Raw genomic sequence first — 12039 nt, 5'->3', positions numbered from 1 at the left:
TGCCTTATGAGGAACGGCATGTTTAGCCTGGAGAAGAGAAGGTTAAGGGGTGATATGATAGCCATGTTCAGATATATAAAAGGATGTCATATAGAGGAGGGAGAAAGGTTGTTTTCTGCTGCTCCAGAGAAGCGGACACGGAGCAATGGATTCAAACTACAAGAAAGAAGATTCCACCTAAACATTAGGAAGAACTTCCTGACAGTAAGAGCTGTTTGACAGTGGAATTTGCTGCTAAGGAGTGTGGTGGAGTCTCCTTCTTTGGAGGTCTTTAAGCGGAGGCTTGACAACCATATGTCAAGAATGCTTTGATGGTGTTTCCTGCTTGGCAGGGGGTTGGACTGGATGGTCCTTGTGGTCTCTTCCAACTCTATGATTCTATGAAAGTTCCCGATGTAGATCGTCATTGTTTCCTTGTTCCTGATGTAGATCTTCACTGCTGCCTTTCCTCTTGGCCTGGGGAGGACCGAGAGCCATTTTGCAGTTTGCAGTTTGATGGTGTTTCCTGCTTGGCAGGGGGTTGGACTGGATGGCCCTTGTGGTCTCTTCCAACTCTATGATTCTATGAAGAGGAGGGTGCACTTATGAATGAACAGCTGTGTGGGAACACCAAAGGAAAGGAGGTTATAGTCTGTTCTGCGCAGGTTGCCTGCTCTTTCAGGGCTCTTAATCGGTTAATGGAACTGGACTGCAGAAGTTCTGGCCTTGGCGGTGACTCCAGGATTGGGTTACCGCAATGCACTCTATGTGCAGCTACCCTTGCGCTTGATAAGGAAGCTGCAGTTATGGAAGAATGCCGAGAGAGACACACAATCACTGGCAAGAGTGGGACTCTGTCAGCTGTTTGACTCCTTTGTGTAAAAATCGACACTAGTTGCTAATGGGCGAAGCTCAAGGAGTCATTAGTTTATAATGCCCTTAACACAGAGGTTTCCAACCTTTTTGAGTCCATGGTTTGGCTCCCTTGACCAACTACATTCTTTTTGCGGCACCCCTGTGGGGCTTAGGAGCCCAGTTATGTTGGTTATGTGATCTAAACCACCGAGCCTCTTGGACTTGCCAGTCGGATGGTCGGCGGTTCGAATCCCTGCGACGGAGTGAGCTCCCGTTGCTCTGTCCCAGCTCCTGCCAACCTAGCAGTTCGAAAGCACAGCAGTGCAAGTAGATAAATAGGTACTGCTGCAGTAGGAAGGTAAATGGTGTTTACATGTGCTCTGGCTTCCGTCATGGTGTTCCGTGGTGCCAGAAGCGGTTTAGCCGTGCTGGCCGCATGACCCGGAAAGCTGTCTGTGGACAAACGCCGGCTCCTTCGGCTTGAAAGTGAGATGAGCGCCACACCCCATAGTTGCCTTTGACTGGACTTTTGACCATCCAGGGGTCTTTTCCCTTTACTGTTTACCCCTTGCCAGCAAGCCTCTCACCCTTTGTTGAGAGGCTTGCTGGCAAGGGGTTGCCTGCGGCACCGCTGACCATCATTCAAGGCATCCCAGGGTGCCACGGCACACAGGTTGAAAACAACTGCCTTTACACCTTGAGACCAGGTAGGTAGATCAACAGAGCCAGACTGATACCTAGAGAGAACCTGCTGCAAGACAGACCCAAAAAAGAAAATAACAGAACACCACTAGTCATCACATACAGCTCCCAAGTTAAAACAGTACAACGCATCATCAGAGATCTACAGCCTCTCCTGGACAATGACAGCTCCCTTTCTCAAGCTCTGGGAGGAAGACCTTTCATTGCCTACAGACAGCCACCCAATCTTAAACAACTCCTCACCCACAATAATACAACCACCAGACTTAACATGGACACTGGTACCAGAGCCTGCAATAAACCCAGATGCCAACTTTGCTGCCACATACACCCGGACAACACCATTACTGGCCCCAACAACATCCAACATACCATCTCAGGACTATTTAATTGCTCATCTTCTAACATTGTGTATGCCATCAAATGCCAACAGTGCCCTTCAGCTCTCTATATTGGACAAACAGGCCAAACCCTACGCCAAAGGATAAATGGACATAAATCTGACATCAGGAACCAGAAGACAGAAAAACCAGTAGGAGAACACTTCAATCTCCCAGGACATTCTATACAAGATCTCAAAGTAGCTGTCTTACTACAAAAGAATTTCAGAAATAGACTGGAAAGAGAAGTTGCTGAATTACAACTTATCACCAAGCTCAAAACCATGGAGGGACCTGGTTTGAACAGAGACACTGGATTCTTATCTCATTATACATGATAAAGCGATCTTCAGCCATCTCATTGTCTCAACCCGTGCTTTTTCATGCAAAACCATTTGCAGTCGTTTCTGGTCATCAACAGCTATCAGTCAGTCAATCACCCACTTCCACCACCCTTCTGAGTGATACCCCCTCCCCTCCCCACCCCTTCTCTACATAAGCGCCTGGGGACTCCTATTTCAGTGTATCTGAAGAAGTGTGCATGCACACGAAAGCTCATACCAAAATAAAAACTTAGTTGGTCTTTAAGGTGCTACTGAAGGAATTTTTTTATTTTACCTTGAGACCAGTTTGCCTCCAGGCCTGCCTTACCCCATAAGGTGTCCATTTGACCTTTTCCCTTTGCAGAACTGGCAGTGTTGCAACCGATGCTACATAATACTCGTTCTGCATCTGTTGGAATTCAGTAGTAAAACTACCCTGAAAATTTTATATTCCAAAAACGAAACCTTCACCTGGTTGTAAATATTAAGATTATGCCAGCAAGAATGAGTCTTTCTGTAAAAAAGAAAAGGAAAAAAGAGATTTAAATCAAGTCTTACTGACTAGAGATTTAAATCGATTTAAATCAAATCCACCCTGCTGAGAATTAGCAGGAATAACTTGAGTGCTGCATAGTTTTTAATGTTTGATGTTTTATTATGTTTTTATATCTGTTGGAAGCCAACCAGAGTGGCTGGGGCAACTCCGTCAGATGGACAGGGAACTAATAATAATAATAATAATTAATAATAATAATTAATAATAATAAATGCCTCAAGAATCCATGTCCATCACCAACTTCTTTGCTTTCTGGGCCTTTCCGAGCTCCTTCAGAAAATGCTGTAACTTTTAGAGGAAGAAACAGTTCCCTGTTTTCTTTTTCCCGTTTCCAGTACTGTATAGACTTCTAAATATGTTGGGCATGTGGAAGGTTGGAAGGAGAAGAAAAGGGAATCTATTTGAGCAGCAGATGAGGATTCGTCATGGTTTTGTGTTGTGTTTTTTTCCTATAGAGAAGGGTTATCTGTCATTTTTATTTCTGTACTCAGTGACAGCTTTGTTCGGTGCTTTATAGAGATAGCAGAAAGCCAAGAAGACAGGTGTCTGCCCTGGAGCAAATGTGGACGATGCAGAGTGTGGATTGGAGAAAGAGATAAGAGGTTTAAAGATAATCAAGCAAAGTAGGGGAGGAAATCCTCTTAAGTATTTATATGTGAACATGCAATCCTGTGTGTATTTACATGGAAACAGGAATCTCTGTTCAATGGGATCTACTCCCAGAGTCAGTGGACACAGCATGGGTAGGCAAACTCAGGCCCGGGAGCCGGATCTGGCCCAATCGCCTTCTAAATCCGGCCCGCGGACAGAATCAGCGTGTTTTTACATGAGTAGAATGTGTGCTTTTATTTAAAATGCATCTCTGGGTTATTTGTGGGGCATAGGAATTCGTTCACTCCCCCACCCTGAAGGAAGTAGCCTTCGGCTATAGATAAGATCATCACATACCTACCCCGCAAGAACAGCTGCCAAACAGGTCTGGCAGCGACAGTGGGCAAGGCACACATCTTTGCAGGGGCAACATTCCTTACAAAGTAAAGTGCACGTGTGTGTTAAGTTTATCTTTGAGCAAGAACTGAATCTGATTTCTCCCCACTTCATTGAGATCAAATTATTGGCAAAATATTCTCTCACATTAGAAAGGAGTTGAGTTGGAGGAGGCCATGGAGAGGGGGCGATCCAATCCAACCTGCCAGGCAGGAAACACCATCAGAGTATTCCTGACGTGGCTATCAAGCCTCTGCATGGAAACCTCCAGGGAAGGAGAGTCCACCACATTACCTGCAGGCAAATTCCACTGCCAAACAGCTCTCGCTGCCGGGAGGTTCTTCCTGACGTATGGGTGGAATACTCTTGTAGTTTGAATCCATGGTTTGTGTCTACTTTTCTGGGGTAGCAGAAAGCAACCCTTCACCCCCTCAACCTTCTCTTCTCCAGGCTAAACATACCCAGCCCCCTAAGCTGTTCCTCAAAAAGGCACTCCTTAAAGATAGGAAAGAAATGCTAGTCAGGCTACATTTCTGGGGGCCCCAAGCCATGACTCTCCCATGGACAATATATGAGCTTGTAAAATAATATAATAAGGAAATACTTTGCCCCATCATCTTGCTTAATGGGAATTTACAAGACCCCCGCTGTGGGGGGCCTCCGGCTTGCCCAACGCAAGGCTGGAATGTACCAACGCAGCCAAGGCTGGAATGTATCAACGTGGCACTCCAGAACGGAGGGGTAGGACTGCCCCACCCCACAGGAACAAGGGTATATAATGTAGCTACAAACTCAACACAGTGTGTTGCTTTGAACGCATCACCTTTTTGCCCTGCTTGCATGGCAGAAATAAAAAGCTCTTTTCTCTAAAGCACCCGGTGTCGTTTGACTCCTTTCTTCCTCCACGGTGGCCATGTTGCACTAGGCTCTGGCTGGCAGCCTACAACCCCACCCCCAAATATAGTCCGGCCACCCACAAGGTCTGCGGGACAGTGGACCGGTCCCCTGCTGAAAAAGTTTGCTGACCCCGGCACACAGCATTGCATTACTCGAGCAGGGGATGAGAGTTGAAAGTGAGGAGGCTGATGCAGAGAATGGCAACATGTGCAAATGGCTTTATATACCTATTAGGTCCATAAATTACCATTTAGCATATATTAAACAAAAAACAACAGCGGCAATTTGTTGTTGACAAAGGACAGCTGGACATATAAAGAGCCCCATTACCTTCAGTAGTTTAGGGCCTCATCAAACCTAAATCCGGCCCTGACTCTGGCAATCACATACTGCTGGACTAATGAATGGGTATATTAAGCATTAATGCAACTGCTGGAGTCTCACAGGAGTATTTTTTGTTTTGTTTTGCTGACTGCAAAGAACCAGCACAGAGATGGGCAAAGCATCATGGATAAACACAAAGGCCGCTAGGCCAACACCTTCGGTTATGACAGGTGGAAGCGGGGTTACTTCCCCCAGCAATTTAAAAAATCGTAATCTGCACCTGTGCACACAAATGAGCATAGGAAATGTTGCAAATATCTTTCTTCTTTAGTCTTTGCTATGCGTTTCCTCTTCTCCTTTTTGGGTGGCTATAGTGGGCGCACTGCTTCTTCCTGATATGTGCACAGAGTTGTACAGCTGTGATGTTGGCAAATTCCTGATCTCCTTTGCCTTACTAGTCTCGGACTAGTTACAGGTAGGTAGCCGTGTTGGTCTGAGTCGAAGCAAAATAAAAAAAATTCCTTCAGTAGCACCTTAAAGACCAACTATGTTTTAATTTTGGTATGAGCTTTCATGTGCATGCACACGTCTTCAGAAGAATCTGTTTTTATTACAGAAAAATTTCAGGAACAGACTGGAAAGAGAAGTTGCTGAATTGGAACTCATTACCAAGCTTAAAACCATGGAGCCCCCTGGGATGAACAAAGACATTGGATTCTTATCTCAATATGCATGATCAAGCTTCCTTTAGCGCCTCAGCCCTTGCTTTTCCCCCGCAGGACCAATTGCAGTCATCAGCAGTCGTTAACAGCCACCTACAGGTTTACCACTCCCACCAGCCCATCACCCATTCCCCCCCACCCCCCACCCTCTGTATATACATAAGGGACTGACTTCTGTTTCAAGTGTATCTGAAGAAGTGTGCATGCACACGAAAGCTCATACCAAAATAAAAACTTAGTTGGTCTTTAACATGCTACTGAAGGAATTTTTTTATTTTAGTCGCGGACTGCTAGCCTTGTTCCTTTTGCAATGTGCCTTAACTGAAGAAGAGGTGTGTTAACAGGGAAAGTGAGGGTTTGGTGTTTGAGGGCCATGTCTCCCTTGTTTTGAGCATGATTTGAAGGAACTGAGAGAGGTTGGGGGGCGAGAATCCAGGTGTTCTGCAAAGGAGTCTTTTTCTGGTATGTTTGGAGTGGTTTATAGCCATTAGGAGTGGGGTGGGATTGGAGGATAGTATACTGTTTATATATATATATTAAAAAAAGAAATGGAATAGACATAATACATTACTGTAGTTTATCCTTCTTAAAATATACAATGCCGCTCTAACACAAATTAAACATAGTGGCATTTTATAAAAATGAATATGATGGGTGGAGTGCTCAAATTTTATAATTATTGCCAAAATTTAAAGCTAAAAAGGGAGGGAGGGGGTCAGGCTGGAAGCCACAGCTGGTGACCCCTGGGGTCTCCACCCTTCCTTGTTTGCAGACCTAAGTGGTGTGAACGCCCCTAGTTTCTGATCCAAAGTTGCACGCAACTGGTGTGAGATAATCTGTTTGTTCAGATGCATCCTTCATTCCGCTGTTTTCTTCATTTATCATTATTTGGTGGCTGATGTGCAATGTGTTGGTGTACATAGAGTTTATAATTTGAGACCTGGGCCAAATAAGTGTCACTAAGCTGTTGTCAATTCGTCATGGCAAGAACTGAGAAACTTACTAGAGGATTCTAGTAAATAGAAGGGTAGCTGAAAAGATTCCGGGATCCTATACAGTAGTGCATATGGTGCAATTTATGCATGTTCTGGAAGGTGGGGCCACGGGGAGGGGGGGCTTCTAAGGAATTTTGCGAGCAATAGTGAGAAAGGATTCAGTTTATACATTACTGAAGTGGACAACTTCACCAGAACATCAGTATCTTTTGAAATATCAATACTGTACTTAAATTTCACCCAGCCCTACAATTTTATGATTCTATGTTTAAGGAAATAGAGTCATCCGTTACCCTATATAAATATGATTTTTAAAAACTTCAGAAAGATGTAATATTCCATGCAGTGATCTCTTATAGTGGAGGCATAACAGGGTGACAAAGGCTGGCAAAGGGACACATCCAAAATGCTTCCAAGACTGAGGAACCAGAGACGTCACAATTTCTGAGGTGGCAGAAAGGGCGGCAAACATTCAGGCTACAGGTGGTGGATTTGCTTTTGAAAGTCTCCCTGCTAGTGGGAAAAATAAAAGAAAGTAATTATAAGCTCCTGAGAGGGATTCCGGCACCATTCCTTATATTTGCTAGTTTTTCTTTTACGATTTCCCACCCTCTCCCCGCATTTTTTTTTTAGTGGCATCTCCACCTGAGTTCGGAAGTGGCACAGTCCATTCTGCTAAATGTACAGACAAGGCCTCAAAGCTCTATGGCAACGTGGCTGGCCTTTTCGAGGTGCCCAAATACCCATTGTCTTTCTGTTAATTGGTAACTCTGGCTCTCCCGCTGAGGCGCTGAGAATGTTTGACCAAGCAGGGGATGGCATCAGGAAAGAGGCAGGCATTGACATGCGACCTCCTTGGCGGGTGGCAGGATGCCTCTCTGGGTGCCAGCTGCTGGGAATCGCAAGTGAGGAGAGGGGGCTGTTGCTCTCGGGTCCCCCTTGCCAAGCCTCCCACAGGCATCAGGCTGGCCTGGGCGAGAACAGGATGCTGCACTAGGCAGGGCCGGCCCACCCATGAGGCAAGGTGAAGCGGCTGCCTCAGGTGGCAAGATCCACAGGGGCAGCAGATCCAGCCTCCATCCCAATGCCACCTCTGCTGCAGCTGCTTGGTGAATAGGGGCTGCCCTCTGGGGTCCCCTGGGCTCTGCACCTGCCTGGCATAATTCAGAGCAGGCCCTATTCCTTCCTCCACAATGGTCTTTGATTCCTACGTGAACCTTCGGGTAAAGACTGGAGAAGAGAAGGTTAAGGGGTGATATGATAGCCATGTTCAAATATATTAAAGGATGCCATATAGAGGAGGGTGAAAGGTTGTTTTCTGCTGCTCCAGGGAAGCGGACACGGAGCAATGGATTCAAACTACAAGAAAGAAGATTCCACCTAAACATTAGGAAGAACTTCCTGACAGTAAGAGCTGTTCGACAGTGGAATTTGCTGCCAAGAAGTGTGGTGGAGTCTCCTTCTTTGGAGGTCTTTAAGCAGAGGCTTGACAGCCATATGTCAGGAATGCTTTGATGGTGTTTCCTGCTTGGCAGGGGGTTGGACTGGATGGCCCTTGTGGTCTCTTCCAACTCTATGATTCTATGAAAGTTCCCGATGTAGATCGTCATTGTTTCCTTGTTCCTGATGTAGATCTTCACTGCCGCCTTTCCTCTTGGCCTGGGGAGGACCCAGAGCCATTTTGCAGTTTGCCTCAGGTGCTGAAATATTTCAGGCTGGACCTTTGGCCTGATCCAGCAGGCTCTTCTTACATTGCTGTGCTTCTTTGGCGCCCAGGGCGTTTTCTCCAGGTTGCAGGTGTGCCTACAGGCCCTGAAGCGCTGTTGACTTCTGTCCTGTTCTGCACTCGCCGACCCCCCCCCCATGTCCAAAGGTTAACTCAAAACATGGGCAGTTAAATATCCAAAGAGCAATTCAGAGTCTCCAAAGGGGTCTGAGGCCAAACCTGTAGAGCTAGAACAAGGGCAGAACGTGTTTGCTCAATGGGTTACCAGTTTACGTGGGCTCCTGCGACTGAAGTAAGCCGCTCACTTTCTTGGAACATGAGTAGGCAGATGCAGTTTATTAATCTCTCATTTGCTGCATTAACTATGTTGTAAACTGCCCTGTGGCCTTTTGATAAAGAGCGGCATATCCCAAATAAATCAACTGCTGCCATCCCACAGATTTGGCTCGGGGGCAGAAGATGTTTAGAGCACACACAAAAATGTGGCTGGGCCCCAGCTATAGTGGCAAACTAGGGAGTCACCAAAAATCTAGAGGTGGCAGATAGTTGGATAGATACAGGTTGAATTGATCTACTTTCCCCTCCTTTAATGTGTGTTTAGGGGGGGGGAAGAGAAGAGAAATAAACCATTGGTGGCATTGCCCATGGATACAGGGGGTGGGCTTGCGTACTAATGACTAAGGTGGAGCAAAATGATGTAACAGCCGACTTAACAGAAACGAAACAAATAGTGTTCCCGTGAATTGCTTGTTGACAGAAATGCCCCATTGTTCTGCAGTTCACAGTAAGGCGCAACATGTGCGTAAGGGAACATACGCTTTCTGCTGAAAATCTATTATTAAATAGTGGTGATGCATGGGTGATTTGTTTTCCACCTGGGTGTGAGGAGGAGAGATTATATTGTCTATTTGGATTGATTATAGAGAGACAACTCTACAGAGCTCTGAGTAATGCTCCTGAATGTCAGTTTCTGGAAACCACAGGAGAGGAAAGTGTCCCTTGGTTCATGTCCTGCTTGATTATTTCCCACAGACATTTGGCTGATCACTGAGAGAAGAGGATGCTGGTCAAGATAGGCCATTGGCCTAGAGAGCATTGTGACTAAGCAGTGTACTGTATAAACCTTTCCAAATTAGCAAAATAAAGATGCAACTGTCTCTTCAGGAATAAAAACCAACCCAAGAACAAGAGGACTGTCTGGATTACGACCATTGTATCAATACAGTATTGGCTTCTGAAAGGGGGCCTTGTTTAAGGACTAGGCATCTATTAGACAATACATCAGTGTGTGATATCAGGCCTGTGGTTGCTTTTCACGAGAATTAAAAATGTAAAAGTTTAGTTGCTACATAGAAAGGCCTTGGTAAAAATCATTGCAAGAGCTGCCTAAGTGGAGACTGAAGGTTTAACTAAAAGGTATTTGGACCATGGCCAATATGAATTTCACCACAGGCCGCTCTAATCAAATGATATATACTTCATCCGTGCCAGAAATTAAATGGATGGCTGCAGCACACTCTATGTGGGCTTGCCTTTCCAAGAGTGTTTGGAAATTTTCAGGTGTTTTGAAATGCAGCTGTTGGCCTCATAAGTGTGGCTCGCTGAGAGGAAAGAAGAGCTCGCTCCAATATTGTTCCCAACTTCATTGGTTTCCAGTTAATTTTATTCAGAAGGCTTCTAGGCTGCTCTCCAGCAAGCTCAATGAAGAACCGTGCTTTTAAAAACACAAATTGTGCTTTCAAAAACACAAATTGCAAAATCCGAAATTTAAAACATGACGCGCCACAAGGTGCAAAAGCTCTCATCATATCACTGTAGAAATACAACTGAAAGGACCACATCTTGCAGCTTCTCCCCACCTGGGGGAAGGGCTGTAGCTCAGTGGTTGAGCATCCTCTTTTGTGCCCAGAAGGTCCCAGGTTTTGTGCTCTTTTGTGCCCAGAAGGTCCCAGGTTCAATTCCCGGCATCCCCACATAGGACTGGGAGACATTTCCTGGCTGAAATGCTGTAGAGCCACTTTTTGTCAGTAGATGGTCTATCTCAGTGTAAGACAAATAAAAAAATTCCTTCAGTAGCACCTTAAATTCCTTCAGTAGCACCTTAAATTCCTTCAGTAGCACCTTAAAGACCAACTAAGTTTATATTTTGGTATGAGCTTTCGTGTGCATGCACACGAAAGCTCATACCAAAATATAAACTTAGTTGGTCTTTAAGGTGCTACTGAAGGAATTTTTTTATTTTGCTTCGACTCAGACCAACACAGCTACCTACCTGTCAGTGTAAGACAGGTTCCTTTGTGCTTGAGGTGTGCACCAGCAGGGCCAATGGGTCGGGGATGATGGGAATTGTGGTTGAAACCATTGGGGCAGGGGCACCAAGCTAGGGAAGGCTGACATATTGGTCCCCTGTTTATCCCTGCCAGACCTCCTCCCCATGTGTCCCGGAAGGCCATTTTGTCTAAGCCATGCTCACTTGCTCTTTATCTGTTTCCCTGTCTATCACTGCTACAGGCAGCAGCTGAGCCTAGGAACTCCCTGCCTCTTGATGTCAGGCAGGCATCTTAACTGTACACTCTTTTGGATGTCTGCTTATAGCATTTTTGTTTAAGCCAGCCTATTCAAACGCGTAGGTGCTGGTCAAGGGGTGTTCACCCCAGCCCGCGCGGGAGGAGGTGGATCGAAGATCGGTTTACAGAGCGCCGCGGCCGCTTCTCTCTGGCAGGGAAAGGAGCCACTCCTCCAGCGGGCAGGAGAGGGAGGTGGTCAGTACCACGGAGAGAGGGCTCCACCACCTCAGCCAACAGGGCTCAGAAAGGGAGACGTTTATTCCGTCGCCCCCGTTGCGCAGAGGCCTAAAGCGCAAAGAGGGCCGGAGGAGATTGGGGGGTGCCCAAGTTCTTATGCTGGGGTGGAAAAAGGGGCCACTCCCAGATTCTGCGAGTGACTGTGATGGATGTGAACTTTGTAGCTGTGCACTGTACATAGTACAGTCATACCTCAGTTTATGTACGCCTCGGTTTGAGTATTTTCAGTTTAAGTACTCCACGGACCTGTCTGGAACGGATTAATCCACTTTCCATTACTTTCAATGGGAAAGTTCACTTCAGGTTAAGTACGCTTGAGGTTAAGTACAGACTTCCGGAACCAATTCTGTTTGTAAACCGAATTGCACAATAAACCTGTAAACAGACAGGTCGGAGTCCGGAGTCGTTACTCGTGAGCAACCACAACACGCCCTGACAGTGCTGTTGTGTTTTGATCTCTTCTACTGTTACTTACACACCTTACACGAGTGTTTTTATATACCTAGATTATATAGAAGTCACACCTGTGACAAGTTAGAACATAATTTTATAGAAAAACCTTTCCTGGATAACATCTGCTGGATGGTCAAAGCAGCACAGCTAAGGATGCCTCGGCTGCTGCCATTGGCTGCAGACTATCTGTGACATCACAATAACATTGCCCAGCATAGCCCAGCCAGGGGATCAGGCCCACCCCAGCAGGCCCACCCCAGGATTTCCATCTGCTGGATGTCAAAGCAACACAGCTGAGGATGCTGCATCATAATCTCAGGCCTAAGCTGCTGCCAT

The 12039-nt window shown here is 46.0% G+C and overlaps 1 protein-coding gene across 4 annotated transcripts in view; it reads left to right on the top strand.

Annotated features, from left to right (window-relative positions):
- The window catches only part of HSD3B7 (hydroxy-delta-5-steroid dehydrogenase, 3 beta- and steroid delta-isomerase 7), a 56754-nt gene that overhangs the window by 11217 nt on the left and 33498 nt on the right, over nucleotides 1–12039 (top strand). Inside the window, exon 2 of one of the 4 annotated variants that reach the window (XM_088656100.1) lies at nucleotides 5620–8127. The exons of the other annotated variants lie outside the window; for them this stretch is intronic. The gene's annotated coding sequence lies outside the window, so the exon portion shown is untranslated. The remainder of the gene's footprint in view (nucleotides 1–5619; nucleotides 8128–12039) is intronic. 4 annotated transcript variants of the gene reach the window in all.

Source organism: Zootoca vivipara, chromosome 12 (genome assembly GCF_965207765.1).
Source record: "Zootoca vivipara chromosome 12, rZooViv2.hap1.1, whole genome shotgun sequence".
Lineage (NCBI taxonomy): Eukaryota > Metazoa > Chordata > Lepidosauria > Squamata > Lacertidae > Zootoca > Zootoca vivipara.
The sequence above is the reverse complement of the archived record's forward strand: the minus strand, read 5'-3'. Positions and strand labels throughout refer to the sequence as shown.